The 21,626-nt window shown below is 41.2% G+C and overlaps 1 protein-coding gene and 1 long non-coding RNA gene across 4 annotated transcripts in view; both read left to right on the top strand.

Annotated features, from left to right (window-relative positions):
- Positions 1-21,626, top strand: part of PPP2R5E (protein phosphatase 2 regulatory subunit B'epsilon) — a 151,129-nt gene that overhangs the window by 12,168 nt on the left and 117,335 nt on the right. The window lies entirely within an intron of this gene.
- On the top strand, positions 98-21,541 carry LOC131517329 (uncharacterized). The gene is made up of 2 exons (XR_009264525.1): positions 98-6,473; positions 6,714-21,541. It is a non-coding gene; the product is annotated as an uncharacterized LOC131517329 (long non-coding RNA).

The following is a 21,626-nucleotide window of genomic DNA, read 5'->3' as shown; positions in this document are numbered from 1 at the left end:
AGTGCTTACAAAAGAACAGTAAAGTTTCTAGATAGTTCTCAAATGCTGGCTAGGGTAGTTCTTTGGTTTGTTTGCACATGACGCCTTAAAATACTTACAAATACTTGTCTGCCCATTGTATTTGAAGATTTTCTGAAAACAAATATGGGATCTTATTTTTATGTTACAGTAGAATTAAGCCTATGATGAACATATTGCTTGGACAATATGTTATTTTTGCCTAATATGTCGTAATATATTCCTAATATATATATAATATATATTACCTAACTGGGGACTTCTAAGTGTTTTCTTTTATCTTCAAAATTGGGAGAGTATTATAGCCTACCTCACAGAGTCAGATGAAGTGCTATAAAGCAGATAAAACATTTATCTCAGTGTTGGATACATGGTAGAGGTTGAAGAATATTAACTGTTATAGTTAATATAACTGTATAATAACTACAGAAAATACAGAAAAACTGTATAATAGAAAAATGCTTGGGGGGCCTGGGTGGCTCAGTTGGTTAAGCGTCCGACTTCAGCTCACAAGTTTGAGCCCCACGTCGGGCTCTGTGCTGACAGTTCAGAGCCTGGAGCCTGTTTCAGATTCTGTGTCTCCCTCTCTCTCTCTCTCCCTATCCGACTGGCCCTCTGTCTCTCTCTTTCAAAAATAAATAAACATTAAAAAAAAAAAAAAAGAGAGAGAAATGCTTACTAGTGTTTTTCAGTTGATTTTTATTCTCTTAATATTTTACATGGATTATTTCCATTTAAGGAAGAAAAATATGGAGCATGTAGAACTGTGAGAATCAGACTTTTAAAACAAAAAGAGCTAGTTCTTATGGAACATTCTCAGCATTACTATTTGGTTAACATCTGTTTCAAACTGGCTTCTCATTTCAGGAATAACATAAAGGGGGGTGGGGTGCCTGGGTGGCTCAGTCGGTTAAATGTCCGACTCTTGATTTTGGCTCAGGTCATGATCTCATGATTCATGGGTTTGAGCCCCACATGGGGCTTTGTGCTGATAGTTCAAAGCCTGCTTGGAATTCTCTCTCCCTCTCTCTCTGCCCCTCTCCTGCTTGCACGAGCTCTCCGCCGTCTCCCCTCCCCCATCTCTCTCTCTCTCTCAAAATAAATAAATAAACATTAAAAAAAAAAAAAAACGAACATAAAGTGGCTAATATAATTATTTCTAGAGGAAATTCCATTTGTAGGAAGTCACCAGGTAAAATTTTTGTTTGATGAACTTATTTTGGAAGTCATCTACTGGGACAGGATCTCCAAACTTTTTTTGTAATTGTTTACTCATATCAGTAAAAATAACATATATATTTGGTTATACATGTATACATGTGCTCTTATACAAATATATAACATACGTTAAGAAAATAAACAAGTACAGAAACTTAAAAAGCATGATAATGAAATATAAGGTGTATAGATGTTTTAGTATTTAATTTTGGTACCTCCTTTTCCCTTACCCATACCCCCAACACATGCACTGGCTCTGAGCACATCTTTGTTTTGAGATTTTGCTTTGAAGAGATAACCACTTCAGCTTCAGAGTCTTGCAGCATTTTGTTTTAAGCCAGAGATGTGAAGGGTGGAAGGAGAAAATCTTCTTTACATTCTTGAGGTTTTTGTCCAGGTTTCTGAATTTCTTGCACCTTAAAGAAACAAAATCTGAATTTTGCGAGTTTAAGAAGTATCATAGATCATTCTTTGTGGAGGACTCTTATCTTGCTGCTAATGGGTGGCTTTCAAGAGGGCCCTTGACTCTCTTGAAATTCCAAGCTATATTTTGTGTCTCTGGGCAGATTGTCGTTTTTCTGGGCAAAGGGTTTAGATCTTTCATCAGATTCTGAAAGGAGTTTCCCCCAAGGCTGGGAGCCACTGCTTTGGGTGATGGGCATTTGGTTCTTCACTTAGAGCAGAGAGAGAGAATTTGTCATATAGTCCCTTTCTGTAGAAGGGAGATTAAAAAAAATTTTTTTTTTAACGTTTATTTATTTTAGGGTGAGGGGAAAAGAGACAGACAGAGCATGAGTGGTAGGGGGGCAGAGAGAGAGGAAAACACAGAATCCAAAGCAGGCTCCAGGCTCCAGGCTCCGAGCTGTCAGCACGGAGCCCGACACGGGGTTCCAACTCACGGACCGTGAGATCATGACCTCAGCTGAAGTCAGACGCTTAACCGACTGAGCCACCCAGGCACTCCTAGAAGGGAGATCTTTTAACAAGAGGTTTCTTCTGTGTGTCTCTCCTAATTTTTAATTCTTTTTACTACCAAACAGAATTTTTAAAGGTGTTTGAAGATAGAAGTTAATTACATGACTCCAGCCATTGTGGTGGTTTGGAGCTTTTTGATCCGTATCATTTGAAAAGTTAAGCTGCGTGAATGAATACTACCAATGGTAAACTTGAATGTGCCTGTCAAAAAGCATTTATTCTGGAGTAGCTGTGGACCTGGGAGAAGCCAGGAGGAGAGACTCAGATTTTCTTTGCTGGTGAAGAAATAGTTGAGCAACCAATGACAGAGAAGAGAAGCAGTGTCTATAGTTGTGCACCAGGTGATGTATTACATGGTGTCACCTTGAAGCTTCCCAAGAAACCAAGAACAAGGATGTTTGTTGTTAACTGAGGGCTGTGTAACTTGCCTCCCCCTTTAGACAGAGCCAGAGTCGGGACCTCAGGCCTGTCTGGTTCCAAAGCCAGTGTTTATGGGCACGAACGTGGGTGAGCCCCGGAGCTAACCACCGTCTTGCTCGTGCTGTGCTGGGATGATCTCCCCAGTGAGCCCTTTTACTGCCTCTTGCAAAGAACCTTGGAAATTGTGAGGAGACTGAAGTGGTGAGAGAAGTGGAGAAAAGAAGGGGGCGAGCAGCCAGGCCAGCAGCAACACTGGGGGTGGCGGGTGATGATGGACGGAACCGTGGAAGAACAGCCGGCCTCGGAGTTGGCTCCTTCGAAAGGCCCGTCAGTGCTGCCAAGAGGCAGACAGGAAGGGTCACCAACACTGCATGATGGCAAGGGCCGGGGTGGAGAAGATGCCACTCTGGATCCTGCGGGGTTCGAACGCTGTCATGAAAAGGTCATGCCGGTCATGGAGTGGTTTGGGTTTGGTAAACTGGTGACTGTGTGGCAGCGGTTTTCTTTATCATCTGTCTTTACGTCTTTGGGAAGTAGCTTAAGTAGAGGAAAGGGTGTGGGTTCAGGTCTCGGTGATAATCCCGGCTTTGTGAACTGAGGTTAGTTATTTAACATCTCAGAGCTTTAATTTCTACTTTGGTAACATGGGGCTCACACTTGCCAAGGTGGTTGTGAGGAGTGTGATAATGCGGGGAGGCTGCCTAATGTGTGGTTTGTTGTGTGAGAAATAATTCCTTCCCTTCTCTTTCTGCCATCGATCTTTCTTTGAGTCACTCCAGAGGACCTGGATCTTGTTTCAGATCTTGTGAGGGTGGAGATCTGGCAAAAGTTCATCCATTTATGCAGGGCGTCATGACAGACTTTCACCTTATGGTGATGTTACATTTTTTGGATTTAATTAATTCATGGTTGCTGGTGCCTGGAACATTGTTCAAACATTAAAACACATGGAGAAAATGGGGACTTGGTAGCATTTCAGGAGAAGTACCATCTTTGAATAAGGTAGATATAGGCTTCGGATTAGCCTTTTACTGAAGCGCCTTCAGAAGACGATGTCTGGAAAGGGAAGGAGATCACTCCTTTGCTGTACGTTGTAAGGAATTCAGAGTGGGTTCGGGCTCCTGAGGAGCTGTCTTATATTAGCAGGTGGGAAATCACAGCAGAAAACACTTTTCTTTTCAAATGAATGAGTATTTTGAAATCAAGGATGTTTTGTAGCAGAAAGGAAGTTCCTTTTGAGAGTCAGAGGGCCTACTCAAGCTTTGTCTCATCAAGTTAATTTTTCAGAGTGATAGTGATGCATCCAAAGGTCTGGTGTTTTTCCCTAATTTGTGAGCAAAAGTCAAACTAACTTAAAATAAGATGTATACAGAGGACTTTTTTTGTTTTGTTTTGTTTTGTTTTAAAGGTAGGCTCCCTGCCCAATGTGGGGCTCAAACTCACGACCCTGAGATCATGAGTCACATGCTCTACTGACTGAGCCAGCCAGGTGCCCCTATACAAAGGATTTTTGAAAATTAAAAGGTTTTAGTACTCTGTTCTGCCCTGTCTTCATGCATCCTTCTACCTTTGCTTCTTTAACTCCGTCTACAGCTGCTGTAACTAGTATTCTTGATGGTAACCAGCCATCTAGAAATAATAATCATTTCACTTTAAGAAAACGTAAAGACAGCATTTTAATCAAAAACAGTTGAGTTGAAGTTCTGAAACTCGGTAGTTGTGAAATTTGTCTGGCATGTGGCTGGATCTCTAGGGGGAGAGCATTGCAAGGTTTCAGGTAGGAGTAACTTCGATGGAACCTTTGGCTGCTGAGGAGACTGTTTTACCACCTAGATTTTTTACCACCTAGGTAGGTTTTGGATAGAACTCTATTTTTGTTGTATTTAGATTTACATTGTCACATCATAAAAGGCATTTCAACTCATGGTGGAATTTATTTAGGCTTTTCTGGTTTAGTAGGATGTTCTAGAAATGGTATATACTTAAGACGCCATTGGGCCTAGGAGTGGTAAGACTCTGTACTCACACCCCTGAGTTACGATGAGGCTTACAGGAAATGAATTGTGTGCAAATGCTTTTCAAAGTGCGTGGGAAGCAAACGCACAGCTCTGAAAGGAGTCTATATACAACCTGGCTAAGTAGCCTCCTCCAAGGGCCTTATATTCTCGTTTTTGTAATTGGTCTGTGGGTTGTGTGGTTCAATTCATTCACTCATCAGATTTCTACGAGCGGCATGATGCACCAGGCACTGCCCTGGCAACGCAGTGGTGAGTGAAAGAGGAAGGTTGATGCGGTTCTTCTCAAAAGGCCGTTGTAGCTGGAGGTCAGAGATTGATGGGGCTACTTAGGTTGTTGGAACCAAAACCAAATCATTCTGGTTGGGTTAAAGTTTGTCCTTGATCCTCAGAGCATTTTTTCATATCTGTAAATATTTGATCACTGAATATATCAATCACCCATAAATTCCCTACTCAGTCATGAGGAATAATATTTTCCCTCATGTTTATATATTCTTGTGTTAGGTGTAATTTTTTTTTTTTTTGTCTATATGATACCTGACAGTATTATGATTACACTGAGATGGTCTTACTGTTGGAGTTGGAATTTTAAAAAGTTGTCTTGTTATGGTAACATTGTTTTATATAATACTGAGGCAAAACAACATAATCATTGCTTGCTTGAAAAAGAAAATATTACCAATTTACTTTTAGGCTATAAACATGAAATTGTACAAACTGTAAAAAGCATACCAAGTCCCTTTAAAAGTGAGTAAGATCCATCTGTGGGCCTAGCTCTATGCTCTCTAGACGGCACTGTATAATTAAAGTACACGATCTTAAGTCTTCCTGGGTTTTAATTCACTGTTTTATGAACTGCTGCTTAGGAGAGTGGGGGACATAATACAATAGATTTAATTCACTAAGAGAATAAAAGTTGAGAAGATTAGAGCTAGAATTAGTGGCAGCACCAATTGATGTTTATTAACTGAGAATACAAGCAACAGTAAAACCACAGTTAGGCAAAACAGCTAACACTGGTGGTGTTATGGTTACTGTGAACACTGGAAAAATAAATAATTGCAGGTATTTTAACTTTGGCAAATCGAATGAAGTTAAAAATTGAATCCCCCCTCCTTGTCACTGGCTAATTTTAAAATTTCCCGAGCTATTATGATTTAAATTATTGAGCCTTATCTGAGCCGCATTCTGTGGGCGGTAAAAATTGAGTGGAGTGTGCGCTTTTGGAACCAGTGCTCGAAGTAGAGCTGGATTTGTGATGGTTTACATAAGGAGGAAAGCATCATCTGGGATTATCTCAGACGCTGACCTGTGGGAGAGTCCAACAAAATAAAAAGACTGTATATAGAGAGAGTTTGGAGTTCGTGATGGTCAGTACTTAAATGGCCACCCTTGTACCTTAATGGTTACTGAATTTCAGAATGATTTCAGAATCATTTCATGGTCGGTCAAACAATGTGCATTCCTACGAGTGCATATCTGTATTTAATATTGACATAATCTGGGTGAAATCATATTTCTTTACAGTTTTACTTAATGGAGTATTATTTTTCTCTTCTATGTAGGGAGGACACTACACCTACATTTCTTGGCTAGAAAGACATTCTCCGACCCCTTTTTTGAGCCAGGCTGTTTGTAATATTGTACCGTTTATTAAGAGAATAATTTCTTCACATTAGGGTATCATAGTTCATGACCAATATTCTTTTGTCTCCATAAATGCAAGGATAATTGAGTAGTTATTTGCTTCTTTCTTGGTGAGATGGTCATGAAGTTTTGCTTGACTCATTTGCAGATGAGAGATCAAGAACCTCTCCATAGAGTGTTTTTCATGACTGCATGATTTATTTAAAAAAAAATTTTTTTTTAACATTTATTTATTTTTGAGACAGAGAGAGACAGAGCATGAACAGGGGAGGGGCAGAGAGAGAGGGAGACACAGAATCTGAAACAGGCTCCAGGCTCTGAGCGGTCAGCACAGGGCCTGATGTGGGGCTCGAACTCACAGACCGTGAGATCATGACCTGAGCCGAAGTCGGACACTTAACCGACCGAGCCACCCAGGCGCCCCATGACTGCATGATTTAATGTAGCTAATGGTTAGAGTGGGACCTAGATCAGAGTAAGTGTTATATACATGTTAACTACCTTTGTCATTGTTGTTGCTGTTATTGTTACGAATAAATGCTACCTAATCTGTATCTCATGACTTGGATCCTGTAAAGATGATCTGTTTTTGTGTACCGTGTTTAGGAAAATGGGTGTTTGAGTTTTAAAATCCATTAAATCTATTCATAAACTAAATTGTTTACGTAAAAGAATATATCACTATCTATTACAGTTGCCAATGAGCTTTAAAAAGCATTTAGAAAGCGTTGCTGAGTGAAAGTAACATTTGGAAGCTGTCAGAGTCAGTATGTTTCAGAACCCAAGGACTAGTCTAGGCAAGTGTGAGTTGTGTTGCTTTATAACGGATGTTAGAGTGTTGTGTTCACCTGTCTCCCCCAGCTGGAGTGTGTGGTGCTATGGGAGATGGGGGAGTTGGATGTGTGCGATGACTCTGAACGTTGTCACTGTGAGACATCGGGAAGGACTATTGGTGGCCACTAAATGTAGTTAAGAGGTTGCTACCTGGACAGATAGGACGTGGCCATTAACCTTACATCTTTGATTAAGTGGCAGCGTTGAAAAATCTTTTAAAAAGAAAAACAATTTGCAGGAATTTCTAGGAGTCTGCAGAAGTATCTTTGGTGCAGGTGGCTTACAATATGAATTTCATGTGTGTTAGAAATTTTTTCTTCATCTGTGAGTTTTTTACCTAAAGCTATTTTTATCAACTCCAATTATGGATTTGTTGTGCGCCTGTAATTTTGATTGGCAGTGAAGCCTGCATTTAATCTTTATTCGGACCTAGAAAGGTTTTTTGTTTCCTTTTTGTCTCTCATGGGAAGTTAGTCTGAACCACTCATTTCTCATACTTACCTCAAGATAATGAGTGTCGTCGATCTGTCTTCAGTTTCCATCGAGACAAGAAAATGTATTCAACCCTAGCGCATTTTTTCTTTCATGATGAGTTTAAATAAAATAAGTGACTGAGTGAATATGTTTACAAAAGCAACATGTACACGTATTTGAAGTAGGTACGTAATGAGGTAAACCAAGGTCCCAAGAAATAACTGGCAGATCAGAGTTCAGTAAGTACAGTTGAATAGGAATGTCAGTCAGAATTCTCTCTTCCAAGTTATCTTCTTGAGCTGGTAGATGATGATGTTTCTGTTGTACCTTGAGTTCTTACATTTTATCCTAGAGATTTTAAATAAAGACTCAAAAGGCTGAACAGTGAAAGCTTCAGTCAAGGCAGGGCACATTAGGTGTCTATACTGTTTGACGTTAGCTGTACTGAAGCAAGAGATAGTCCCTTATGGTTATTATTTTTTTCCCCTTCCCATCATTTAGCGTTTTCTTTAAAATGAATTTTTGACATTTTTTTCTTCTCTCTGTGTAGTAGCTCCTCTAAACTACAGATAGTAATTAACTCTCTCTATATGTTTAAAAATTTTTTTTAAATGTTAATTTATTTTTGAGAGAGAGAGAGAGCATGAGCAGGGGAGGGCGGAGAGAGAGGGAGACACAGAATCCGAACCAGGCTCCAGGCTCCAGGCTCCGAGCTGTCAGCACAGAGCCCGACCCAGGGCTCGAACTCACGAGTTGTGAGGTCATGACCTGAGCCAAAGTCGGATGCTTAACTGACTGTTTTTTTTCGTATACCTGCACACCTATGGTTAAGTTTAATTCATAAATTGGATACAGTAACAGATTAACAGCAATAACATTTATGACAACATACCATAACGAAAGTTATGTGATTGTGGTCTGTCTCTCAAAATATCTTTGTACCGTACCTCCCCCCCCCCCCTTCTTGTGATGATGTGAGATGCTAAAGTGCCTACATAATTAGATCAAGTGAGGTGAATGACGTAGGCTTGTGATGTAGAGTTAGGCTGCCGTTGACCTCCTGACGATACGTCAGAGGGAGGATCATCTTCTTCTGGACCACAGTTAACTGTGGGTAACTGTGGAAGGGGAAACTGGGTAAGTGGGGACTGCCATACAGGTGGGTTTGCTTAGGGCCATTTAGAGCTGTGGCCAGGTCAGAAATACAGAGGTAGCATGGGAAGCTCGGGAGGCTGACGATTTAGACTCAAAGAAGTTGCCTGTCCAGCAAGGTAGAGTTATGGAGAGAGGATAGGTTTGTCAGCGAGCTAGCCAGCCTTAGAATTCCAGCCAGTTTTCCTTGCAAGCTGGGTGACTTTGGAGAAATGATCTTCTTAGAACCTCAGTTTGCTTATCTGTAAAGTGATGATAATATCTTCTGCCTTGCAGGATTAGTATGAGAGGCAATGTATGTGAAATGCCTAGACCAGTACTGACATGGCAGATACTTGGTAATTGATAGTTATCATAATATGTCTGTCCTTGAGGTCAGAGACCATGTCCATTCATGATTGTATTCCCATGGGGCAGGATTGTGTCCCCCCCCTCACATCTTTATGGCTCAGAGGGTACCTGCTGAATGAAACCATCCTTTCAGGTAGGAAGGGAATTCTTCATGTATATGAGGCACTGCTGACTCATAATATCACTTCCTAACTCAATCCTTTCTTTTCTGATTTATGTTGTCTTAAATATTCTTTTAAAGAATATATTTTTTTAAATGAAGAGAGTTTTGTAAAGATTTTTTTTTTTTAATTTTTAATTTTAGAGAGAGAGAGAGAGAGTGTGTGAGTGGGGGAGAGGGGCAGAGGAAGAGAGAGAATCTTAGGCTGTACACTCAGCGTGGAGCCCGACACAGGGCTCGATCCCACGATCCTGGGATCATGACCTCAGCTGAAATCGAGTCGAATGCTGAAAAGACTGAGCCAGCCAGGTCCCCGAAAGAGAGTTTTTGTGTGATAAACCGAACATAGCTTTAAAGACAAAGGTTTATGATTATGGTCTGCATTGCCTAGCTGAAAAGGTGCTGCTTTGGACAGAAAACAGCCTCTGAAAGGCCCGTGATTATCAAAGGTTGCCAAGTGCTTTGAAAGGCTCTGGGCAAAAGTTTTCATTTCCGGTTTTATCCTCAGTCTCTTCTGCCGTGATGGAGAGCTGGCAGAGTCTGGAGCGAAGGAGACATGGAATGAGTGTTTACTGAGTGAATGAATTAATATGGTGATTATTCAGACCTCAAAATTCAGTGGGGTCTTTGTCGGGTAGTATTTATTTGATCAGCTTTGGAGAGCAGAAATAGTATACAAACGCTAAGTGGATTTTAGTGAGTCTTGACAATAAGAGCAGCTGGGTTTGCTGTCACATCTCAGGTTTAGACCAGAGACTTACTAGTTCACAAGAATCGCAGCTGGCACTGACCTGGCACTTTGCTGCTCTCTTCGAGGTACATCATAGAAAACTTTTCACTGGGCAGGCACCCCGGATCCGAAAATCAGCATTAACTTTGTGTAAATCTCCTCTGGGGGGATTCGCGGGGGATGTGTAAGTAGGAAGAGTAAGCTGCCGGAGAGAGTGAGATAGTCTAGTCCTTTCTCTTGCTCTGGCCCCCCTTGCCTCATGGGGATTTATGTCAGCTCGGAGGCAAGTGGTTTTGGCTCAGCACAATTAATCAAAGATGAGTGCTAAAAAAGTTACCACTTTGGTCCTCTGGGTAGTTTCTCGTTCTTCTTAGATGGGCTTTTCACCCAGTCTGTCTTTACTTTTTTGTTTGATGTGTATTCAGGAGATTTAAAAAGCTTATTTTAAATTTGGCCTTCAGCAAACGTAATTAAAAAGGAAAAGTTTCTGTTTGCTGTTGCAGGAAGCCTGCTTCCCTTCCCCCTCACCCCTACAATTGGTACATTTCTTAATACTCAGGAAGAAGTGAATTTTAGGTTAGCCGTGTTTCTATCCCTTCATTACTGAGTATAATGAAGAGGTGCAAGGATTTGATGTGGTTTGCCAAATTTTTAGGGAACACAAAAAGCACACGCTTAGTGGTTCATATTTTTGAAAATCTTTGTACAGTATTTGGGAAGATTTTCTTTTACTAGAAACCTCATTTTCTGGGCTCTTCATTTTGCTATGCATAATTCGAGAAGACTCTATCTATCTATCTTTGTCCTTGGTATTTGAAGGATATGCAGTATATATTCTGAATAGACCGTCATGACCCTGGGAGGCCTTTCTTTGGTTAAGTGTATCTTCAGAAACAGAGGTAATCAAGATCTGTCTCCAGGAATTTTCTTTCCTTTCGAAGCCTCATTTTCACATGTCAAATATAATAAAGGCCTATAAACTCTGGCGAGTGCTTTCATTTAACCATCCAAACAGTTTCTGTTTCAGTTCCAAAAAAGGTAATTTCTCCTCCTCCGATTAAATACTTACGTTTCTTTCTTTCTTTCTTTCTTTCTTTCTTTCTTTCTTTCTTTCTTTCTTTCTTTCAGGCAGAATGGAGTCATTCATTGCTCTTGAGTTCTCTTTGGTGTTAATAGATGGGGTGTTTCAGAAATCAATCCATTTAGCATATATAATAAATACCAGTGTTAGATTTTTATGGAGTTTGGAAAGCTCTTATAGAAACACATATAGGTAGGAGTCTACTTGATTTATTGGGGTGGCTTGAAAGAATTATAAATGTTTTGGTATTAAAAGTTGCCGTGTCAGACATAAGACTTTTAAAAGACTCATAAAGAGATGCGAAGAACCTGTTAATGGTGGATATCTTTGGGCAATAAAAATAGGTTTCACTTTCTACCTTGACATTAAAAAAACTAATTACAAAACAGAAGGGTAGTCATGTGTCTGTTTTCCAAACTAATGAAAGTAAGCAAACTACTGGGAATAAAATGAGCCATTGACCATTGGTGATCATTAGATTAAGCCTTTATGGAATCAGTTGGAACATGAGGAAATATATACAGGATTCTTTTCATACAGCATAAATGCTCAAAGTAACTAATAAAGTATTAGTTGACGTATATATGTTTGTCCTATCTTTCCATCTTCCGTTGACCCATCATTGTTCTACCCATTTGTGATAGTCAAGGAAAAGAAATTTAGCTTGTCATCTCTTTAGTATAATTGGTTTCTTTTCGATAAGGAAAGAGCTTTAATTGCTCATCTATTCAGATAAGCTTGAAAAAGCATTATTTTTGATGTTCAGCAGGAGGGTAAAGTACTTAATTTTCAGAAATGGTGTATGGGGTACTGAAAAGGTAAATTCTGTTGGTGTAAAGTCTTTTATTTTCACTGTTTTCTGAGATACAGTACTTATCTTGGTGATTTTATTGTGCAAAGAACTCCGCTTCTTGGCTGTCATACACCACACTTTAATGAGCTAGAGCTACACAATAATTTGTGACTTGCGCTATTTCCTTTTCTAATCAACTCATCGACTCATCAATATCATGCCCATTCTGCACCAGTTTACTCTAGAATTGATAAAAGTTTTTTTTTTCTTTTTTTTTTGTATTGCCGTAAGAGAACCAAGAGAGCTTAGTGGCTTGCATTCCGTTTGGGGGATAAAAAAATATTGAATTGGCTTTTGCTGCTTAAACCACTCCAAAACTCGGTGGCTTAAAACAACAGACAGCCATTTATTTAGCTCCGCATCCTGTGGTTTGGCAGTTTGGACCGGGTTCAGCTGTGTGAGGGTCCTCATCTCTGCTGGACTCACTCGTGCACCTGCAGTCAGCTGGCGGCTGATGGTCTCATTCACATTTCTGATCATTGGCTGACCGTTGGTTGGTTGTGGGTACCAGGGTGTCTGGGCCGTGAGAGTCTCCTCATCCAGCCCGGTAGCCTGCACCTTTTTACGTGGTGGGTTGTGGGGTTCTCTAGAGCAGTAAGAGAGGGCAAGCACAAATACTTTTCAGGTCTCTCCTTGCATTGTGTTTGCAGTTATCCCATCGGCCAAAGCAAGTTACAAGCCGGTTGAAATTCTAAGAGTGCAGAAAGACTCCATCTCTTTGTGGGTGGAGCTCCAAAATTACACTGCCATGGCATGAATACAAGGAGGGGAAGAATTTGTGGCCAGTTCTGCAACCTGCCATGGATATTCTGAGGACTTCAGATCTTGGTTCAGTGGATATTGTCTCTGTTTTGAAATACATCTAACTACTCACTTTCTCTTGTGCTGCCTTCTGAGTCCAGACCACTCAGTGTGTGCCTCCTTACAGGTTCCCTGCTTCCCACCCTTGCCCCCTGTGCTCCCCACGGCAGCCAGAGCAAAGTTTTCAAATTAGAAGTCAGAGCATGTTCAAAACCTCCCATTGGCTTCCCATTTCATTCAGAATAAAATTTAAATTCCCTACTGAGGCTGCAAGACTACCTGACATGGCCCTTTCTTTGACCTCATCTCCCCCGACTCGACTCGTCTCTCATCCTGTCCCAGCTGCTCTTCCCTCCTTGCTGTTAGACACACCAAACCTGCTCCTGCCTCAGGGCTTTGCATTGGCTGTTTTCTCAGCCAGAAGTTCAGCGGCTCCCTCCTTTCCTTCCTTTGGGTCTCTCTTTATAAATCTCTTTCTCAGAGAGGCCTTGGTTGATATCCCTCCATAAAATAACATTCTTTCCTACCAATTTCTCGCTTGCCTTGTTGTACTCCATGGCACGTATCACCACCTGACATTTGTTTATTTTCTATCTCTTCCATGAGGGGTGGTGACTTTGAGTGTTATCCCCAGTGCCTCCAACGGGGCCTGGCGCAGAGTTTATGTTCCCCAAGCCTCGGTGGAATGACTGTAAAGTGCAGTTTATCACCTAGTCTTAGTGGTGGCTCTTCTCTAGAGCTGGTGAGGTCTGTGTTCCATCTGTCTTGGGCTAGAGGCAACCTGTTTTCCCCTTGCCCGATGCTCAGCTGGATGCTTAATGAGGTGTTCATCTACTCCTCTTTAAAAATTTTCAGCTATTTTAATTCGGTGATTTTGGGATCATTTTCCTTTATAAATAGATTTAGAAGTATAGTCATTCTACTATATGCTGATGGTTTGTGTAAATGCACAGCTATACATATGTATGTTTTTTTGCCCCAGAGTGGCACACAACAAACCCTCAGGCTAGCCCTGGAGGCTCAGGTAGTTGTGGTCTTAACACCGTCTTCACGTACTCTTGAAATTCCTCCGTCCCCCAAGCCTCTTTTACTCAGACCTATGTACCAAATTGCTGAGGCCCCACTGGGCCTCTGACTTCCTCTGAGCAGCTCTGAAAGGTGCTATTCTTCAAGTGTAATTTGTGTCTCGGATGGCTTTCCTATAGCTGCTTCTCAGGCTTTGAATCTGAGTTCTGCTAGTCCACGGGAGCTGACCATTGCGTGTATATGTTCGTAACGGATAGTCAAACCTCTAATTTGGAAAAATGAGATGGGACAGAAGTGAGTAGGAGGAAGGGCAGTCTAGCTTAGTAAAACCCCTGAATCACAGAATATTTAAAAATAAAGACAGTTCTATGATTTTTAAATTACAGTGCACATGATAGACTAATACATAACAGGGACATAATGAGCCATGTAAGCAGCAGCAATGGAAATATTTACAATTCACAATAGGCCTACTGAATAAGCTAAGAGATTTAAGCAGCAAAGTCTGGGTAAGGGTTATTTGACTCAGAATTTGAGGGCTAATCCACAGAATGTGAGGAGTCAGTAACTTCTTGAATGCTTCGATTGGAAAGTGTTGTCGATTTTTATATTGCATTTTCCCAATTGGTAAGGACCTAAAAATGTGCAGGTGCGGACTGACTCGTGCTTGCCTAGAATCACGTTCTTCTAAGTTTAGAGTGGATATATGGAAGAGGAGCTGAGACCTGCTTTGGCTTTTACCCTCTGGCTGTTGAGGTTAGCATTTCAGAAACATCTTCACCCATCCTAGAAAGTGCATGAGTATGTGTTCATTTTTGTTGTCCCGATGCTGGTTGAGTTAGAAAGCTGGGAGACAAAGCGATGGGGTTTCAAATAATTTAGTGGAAAGAGAATGCTGATAAGTAACAACAGGGATTGTGGGACCATTCTGGATTCTGGCCATCATGACAGGAAGGGCCGGGGTTAAGAACATGCACTTTGGAGGCAGGCAGGCTAGGGTTTTGGTCTAGTTTTTGCCATTTACTATTTGAATGGTCTTAAATAAGTTATTTAACCTCTCTACATCTCAGCTTCCTTTGTGATAAAAAAGGAGGTCCCGGGGGCCCCTGGCTGGTCAGTCGGTGGAGCATGCGACTCTTGATCTCTGGGTTGTGAGTTCAAGCCCCACTCTGGGCGTGGAGTCTACTTAATTAAAAAAAAGGAGGGGGTGCTGACAGAGCTTGTCTATTAGATTTGTTGTAAGAAATAAAGGTTATGTATGTCAGAGGCTTAATACTAGAAAAGGCATACAGTAAATGCTCAGGAAATGTTTGCTGGAGAAGGCATACTTTCTCAAGAATCTAGAAAAATGCTGGTACCAGAAGGGCTTAAATTGGCACCAGGGCATAGTCTTGTGTGGTGTTTTGGCCCCTATGAAAATACTGAATACATGCAGTCTGTGAGAGGGACAGGATGGGGGTGACTGGCAGAGGCCATAGCATTCCTAAGGACTATAGCTTGGCGGGGTGTGGGGAGGGTGGAGCTAGTGAGTGGGGTGGTTTGGTGAGGAATGGGCAGGGCCTTTCACGTGTGCACAGCAGCTCCAAAGAGAGGAGCGTGAAGTGTGTGAGGAGGGAAAAGCATATATACCTGGTAGTGGTGGCCAGAGAGCCACGGGAGCAGGAAGAGGACACTGGTGTATACAGGAGAGTGCTGGGGACAGGGGTGCCTGGTGAGTGGCGTGAGGGCTTGCAGGCTTCAATTTGGCAATTACATTTGTTTCTAAGGCAATTAGGAGCCACTCAAGCTAAGCCTCTGCAGAGAGAAAGGATCTCACCAAGGCTCTGGAAGAATAGGGTTCTTCCTGTTGGGTGTCTGACAGTTTCCTAAGATGATGCTCAAATTTATCCACTCAGGTATCCTTAGGAATAAGAGAATTGCCAAAATCCTGCAATTTCTTTGAAGTCTCGTATTTCTGCTTTAAAAATTCAGAGATTTTTGCATTTCATAATGTATTAGCTTCATTCTAAAAGTTGGTGTTTTCAGTAAACGTAATGGCTCTGTGTTTATCCCGTGGCTTCTGGAAGGTACTCACACTGCTGTCCTCCCGATTCATCCAGGAGCAAGATAATTAGCAGGTCGGGTATTTAGACTGCCGGGGCTGAAGGGCTTTAGCAGGTGCTTCCTACTCACAGCCGACAGACGGGCAGAAGGTGCCCCTTGTTACCCTTTGCCCCGTCCTTGTGGGCCCTAAATCCTTTCTTTCTGCAAGGCATCTTGGGAGTTTTTGAAGGCCCCATTAACAACAGTCGTTTAGCGCTCACTGCTTCCTCATCTTATTTTTTCTCTTCCCCTGGCCTAAAATACCTAACTTCTTTCTTACTGTTTTTTGTTTAAACAGTTTCATTGAGATATCATTTACACACCATACCATTCTCCCATTTAAAGTGTTCAGTATATTTGCAGGGTTGTGCAACCATTACTGCTGTCTACTTTTAGAACATTTTTGTTCCTCCTAAAAGAAACTCTACTCGTTACTGGTTACTTCTCCTTCTCCTACCTCCACCCCTGTCACTCCTAGCCCTAGGTGACCATAATGTACTTCCTGTGCACAGATTTGCCTATTCTGGACATTTCATATAGGTGGAATCATATACTGTGTGGCCCTTTGTGACTGATTTCTTTCACTTGGAATAATACTTTCCGGGTTCACCAATGGCGTAGCATGTATCATTCCTTTAAATTGTTGAACAAACAGTAATTGTGTTGTACCACATTTTGTGTATCCATTCATCAGCTGGTGAACATTCAGGTTGTTTCCACTTTTTGGCTATTATGAATAATGCTACTTTGCTTTTGTGTGGATGTGTTCTCACTTCTTTTGGGTAATACTTCAGGAGTGGAATTGCTGGGTCATATGGTAACTCTATGTTTAACTTTTTGAGGAACTGCCAAGCTGTTTTTTTCCAAAGTAGCTACACCACTTTGCATTCCCACTTGCAATCTAAGGGATCCAATTTCTCTACATCCCTGCCAACACTTGTTATTTTTTGTCTTTTTGATTCTAGCCATTCAATCGGGTATGATTTGCATTTCCCTGGTGGCTCATGATGCTGAGCATCTTTTCATGTTTTCATTGGCCATTTGTGTATCTTTGGAGAAAAGTCTGTTCAAATGATTTGCCCATTTTTGGTTTGTTTTTTTGTTATCAAATTGTAAGAATTCTTGAGTGCAAGTCCCTTATCAGATATATGATTTATAAATATATAAATTTATATATATATTAAAAAAATTTTTTTTACTGTTTTATTTTTTTTGTTGAGAGAGAGAGAGAGAGACCAAGCATGAGCGGGGGAGCAGCAGAGAAGGAGGGAGACACAGAATCCCAAGCAGGCTCCAGGCTCTGAGCTGTCAGCACAGAGCCTGACGTGGGCCCCAAACCCATAACAATGAGATCATGACCTAAGTGGAAGTTGGACACTTAACCGACTGAGCCACCCAGGCACCCCTATGTAAATTTATATTTACATAAGTATATATAAATCTGCCATTCAGCAGTTTGTCTTTTCACTTTCTCGATGGTGTGCTTAGAAGCAGAAATGTTTTTGGTCTTGATGAACTCCCATTTATTTATTTTTTTCTTTTATTGCTTGTGCCATTATTACTGCTTTTTAATCCCTAGCTATTCTGCAGAATATTGGGCTAGGAACCAGAGCACCTGGGCTTTAGTTCTGCCACTAATAAGCTGGTTGACATTGGTCAAGTAACTGCTTGCCCTGCCTACACCATTTTTTCCCCCACAAAAGTGATTGTTTCCTAATAAATCCAAGTTGATCATATCACTTCCTTCTTCCTAAATGCTTATTGGTTTCCTGTTGTCCATAACTGATAAAATCTGAACAGTTATGTTTGGCATTTAAAGCTCTCCCACAAGCTGGCTTGCTCTTTTTTTTAGCATATGCTCTCTGCACTCTACTCCAGACATGCTCACAATTTCACACACATAGAAATATCTCATACCCCGTTCTTAGTTCACAACTCTACATGTGCTTTTTTTCTTGGTGAAGAATGCCTTCCCTGCCCCCTACTCTGCTTTATGTCATAAGCTCTCCATTTAGTCTTTGAGAATCCAGGGCAAATGTTCATTGTTGTGTCCATGCGGTGCCTGGCAGATAGTATATGCTTAGCAAATCTTTGTTAGGTGAACGCACAGTTGAAAGAAACACTGCCTTTTCTCGATAGCCTTGCTTGGCTTTTTATACAAAGTTGTCAGTTCCTCTCTTGGGTTCCTACAGTGTATACTTTCTCATACCTGTTATACTCCTGCTCTCTTTTGTAGTTTGTTTTACTGTCTTTATCCCCTGCCCAGTGATTCCTTGGGAGGCAGGTGCTATGTCCATTATGTTCCAGGCCCGAGCTTCTGGCAAGTGTAGTAGGGCGGTAAGTATAACTGTTGGCCTGTGAATGGATGAGTTTCTTTGGGGAGTTCTGGAAAGTGAAAGAGACGACGCATCTAGTCTAGATTATTGGTTTTCAGCTTTCCTGAACCTGTTTAGATAAGATTGTAGAGTATATGCAGACGGACGTGAGGAGTTAAATCCTCAGAAAAAGAGATTTTCTAGGTGCAGTCCAAACTCTGACAGAGTGGAGATAGGCTGGCTCCATGACCTCTGCTTCCCTTGCCTGATGTTTTGAGTGTGGGGGGATGGTGTGGGGAGAGCTGATGAACGGTGAAGGATTGAGTGTGTGAGCAGGTTGTTCTTGCTTTTTCATAATACCCGCTGTCCATGTGGATTTCCTCAGTTTTAAAGTAGTTACTACCCTGTTTAATTCTCTTCTTAACCTTTGAGGTGCAAAGCTGCTTTTGGCCTCTTTGGAATTGTGCTTGGGAGTTACCAGATTACATGATTCCACTAATGCTTAATGCTGTAAGACTTCTTGCAGCTCTAAGATTTCATGGTTCAAGACGTTGTCTTCCCCCTGAAATATTTCTTGGTGACTTTAGTCCTCAGTGATTTCTCTTTTCTTATCGTAAGTCATGTAAGACATATTCATGTGTACTGCACCCTTTCATTCATTCATTCATTCATTCATTCAGCAAACACTGTACTAGGAACCTGGAAATGCTGGAGTGACAAAGGTGACTATAATAGCATTCATTTGAGTGTTTAATGAACACATATTTTAGGCTCTGCCCTGGGGATTATAATGTGAAGAAGACATGTGGCAAAGTCTCTTGCATTTTGAAAGTTGCTGCTTTTCATGGGTGTTGGTTTTCTGTCCCCAGTTAGACTGTGTTTAGACTATGTAAGCTATGTTTTTAATGTAATTTTAATTTTAATTTTTATGGGGGTGGAGGGGCAGAGGGAGGGAGAGAGAGATGGAGAGAATCCCAAGCAGGCTCCATGCTCCACACTCATTGGAGTCTGATGTGGGGCTGGATCTCATGACCCAATCCAGAATTAAGAGTCAGACACCCAACTGACTGAGCCAACCAGGTGCCCCTAACCTATGTTTTTTATATTTCATTCCCCTGATCATTTTAATATGCCATATAAATAGTTCTCAAGAATTACTTGATTGACTTCTTGGATGGGGTTCTTTTGACTGCCAAGAAAAACCTCTGTTGTCAAGAAAACATGAGGCCTGTTTGGTGAAATCAGAACTCTGAAGTTTATAATCCATATAATATGTACAGGTCTCACAAGTGGTTACTTGAGGAAAGTGGTAGTGTGGCTGATTTCTTTTTTTTTTTTCCTTTTCCATTTGGAAGTAGATGGGAGAGTTATTTAGAACTAACTTCTCATACTCCCTATTCATTTCTGAGTAATGAACTTACATATTACAGTTTTGGACTTAGGATGCTGACATGTGATTTCTGGTACTGCATGCTTAATCAGAACTTCGAAGAGTTTTTCTATTTTGTTTTGTTTTTCGAATCAGGACTGTGCCCTTCCTCGTAAAGCAGAATTTTGTTTGTTTGTTCGAGTTGATAGGAGTTTTTTCCAAGTGGTTTTCTTCACATTCTGCCATCTGAGCCTTTGTAATAAAGGCGTTCAAAGCCCTCATGCAATTCTCATAGTTTTACTTCATGTAGAGGAGTCTACTTCATGTAGACTATGATATTTAGATGAGAAACTCATTAAAATACGTAATACAGTAACATGATTTTGGAGAATGAGAGTAGTCAGGAGTAGTAAAACAGTATCTTTTAAAACAGTTGTCTTCCTGGGGCACCTCGGTGGCTCAGTCGATTTAAGCACCTGACTCTTGATATCGGCTTAGGTCATGATCTCACTGTTGGTGAGATCGAGCCCCGCGTCGGGCTCTGTGCTGACGGCATGGAGCCTGTTTGGGATTCTCTCCGTCTCTCTCTGCCCCTTTTCTGCTCATGCACACACTCTCTCTGTCTCTCAAAATAAATAAATAAACTTAAAAAAAAAATCAACTGTCTTCCTTGCAACATTTAAAATGTGACTTAAATGTACTGGGTTTTGCCCTTACTGCTTTCATTATGTTACTTCCTTGCTGGGGAACAGTTGTTTTCAAACTTCAGTGTGCCAAAGAACCAACTGAGGAGTTGGTTTGTGCTGTCACTTCTCCCCATCTCTCCCCAGTGGTTCTGATGAGATCTCTTCTGGACACCTGCAGGCCAGATGGTTCGGAGGCTGTGAGCCACGACTGGACAGTGGTTTGGAAGTGTCACAGTGTTCCTTTCTAACCTCTTATCACTCCTCCCACACAGGCCAGTTAGCCTGTCCTCAGCCTGCTGCCCGCTACCCCATGTTCTTTAATGGCCTCAGTGCCTTTGCCCTGTCATTATTACCCAAATTGGAAATGCATCTCCTGTCTTTCTCTCTTTTTATTTTACATATGTATGTATGTATGTATGTATGTATGTATGTATATATGTGTTTTTATTATTTTTTTAAAGACTGTATCTTTTTTTTTAAGTTTACTTATTTATTTTGGGAATGAGAGAGAGCAGGGGAGGGGCAGAGAGAGGGGGAGAGAGTCACTAGCAGGCTTCCCACTGCCAGTGCAGAGCCCCATGTGGGGCTTGAACCTATGAACTGTGAGATCATAACCTGAGCCGAAATCCAGAGTCAGATGCTTAACTCGACTAAGCCACCCAGGCGCTCCTCTCTCTTTTATTTTTAAAGATAGTATTTTAAGTCATGTCTACACCCAACGTGGGGTTTGAACTCACAACCCCCAGAGCATGAGTCTCATGGTTCACTGACTGAGCCTGCCAGGCACCCCCTCCTGTCTCCTTAGAGCTCAGCTTCTAAGCTGAGGTGGGCTTCCCGATAAGCTGTCTCTTCTAGTTTAGTCCACCCTAATGGTTCCTTCCTCTAAACTCCTATGTAGATATGGTAGTTTTAAAAAAATTGCCAACATTTAGATATCAGGAACTACTTATAAAAAGTATTTTTAACTCTCATGGTAACGACTGGTTGGAGCTGATTTGCAACATTTGTTACTTTACAGTTTTTAAGTTTTACTTGTCCCCTTACCTCCTTCATTTTGGACAAGGGTCATTTGTTGTTTACCTTCACATTTGTGCTGCTGCCTTATTTTCAATGAGCTGGTTTTACTCATAATCTTTCCTTATTTGGCTGTTGTGAATATTGAGTGTGTAATACTTGATTTACGGTCCGTGTTGCTCATTAGACCATTCCTGGATATTTGCCTGCCTTACTTAGTATATCTTTCAGGGCTCCCGTGTACAGCTTCACAGGTTGTACACTGCATGATAGTATGTGCTGGCCCTGTGTCTTTTAATGTAAAAATATTCTATTTCTCAAAATAAGATTTTAAATGCCTTGAAATAGGAATAATCCTAGGCTTCCATATTCTCCATAGCACACAGTAACTGTATTTCAACT

The sequence above is a fragment of the Neofelis nebulosa genome, chromosome 7, assembly GCF_028018385.1.
Source record: "Neofelis nebulosa isolate mNeoNeb1 chromosome 7, mNeoNeb1.pri, whole genome shotgun sequence".
Classification (NCBI taxonomy): Eukaryota; Metazoa; Chordata; class Mammalia; order Carnivora; family Felidae; genus Neofelis; species Neofelis nebulosa.
This window is presented reverse-complemented; position numbering and strand designations above follow the sequence as displayed.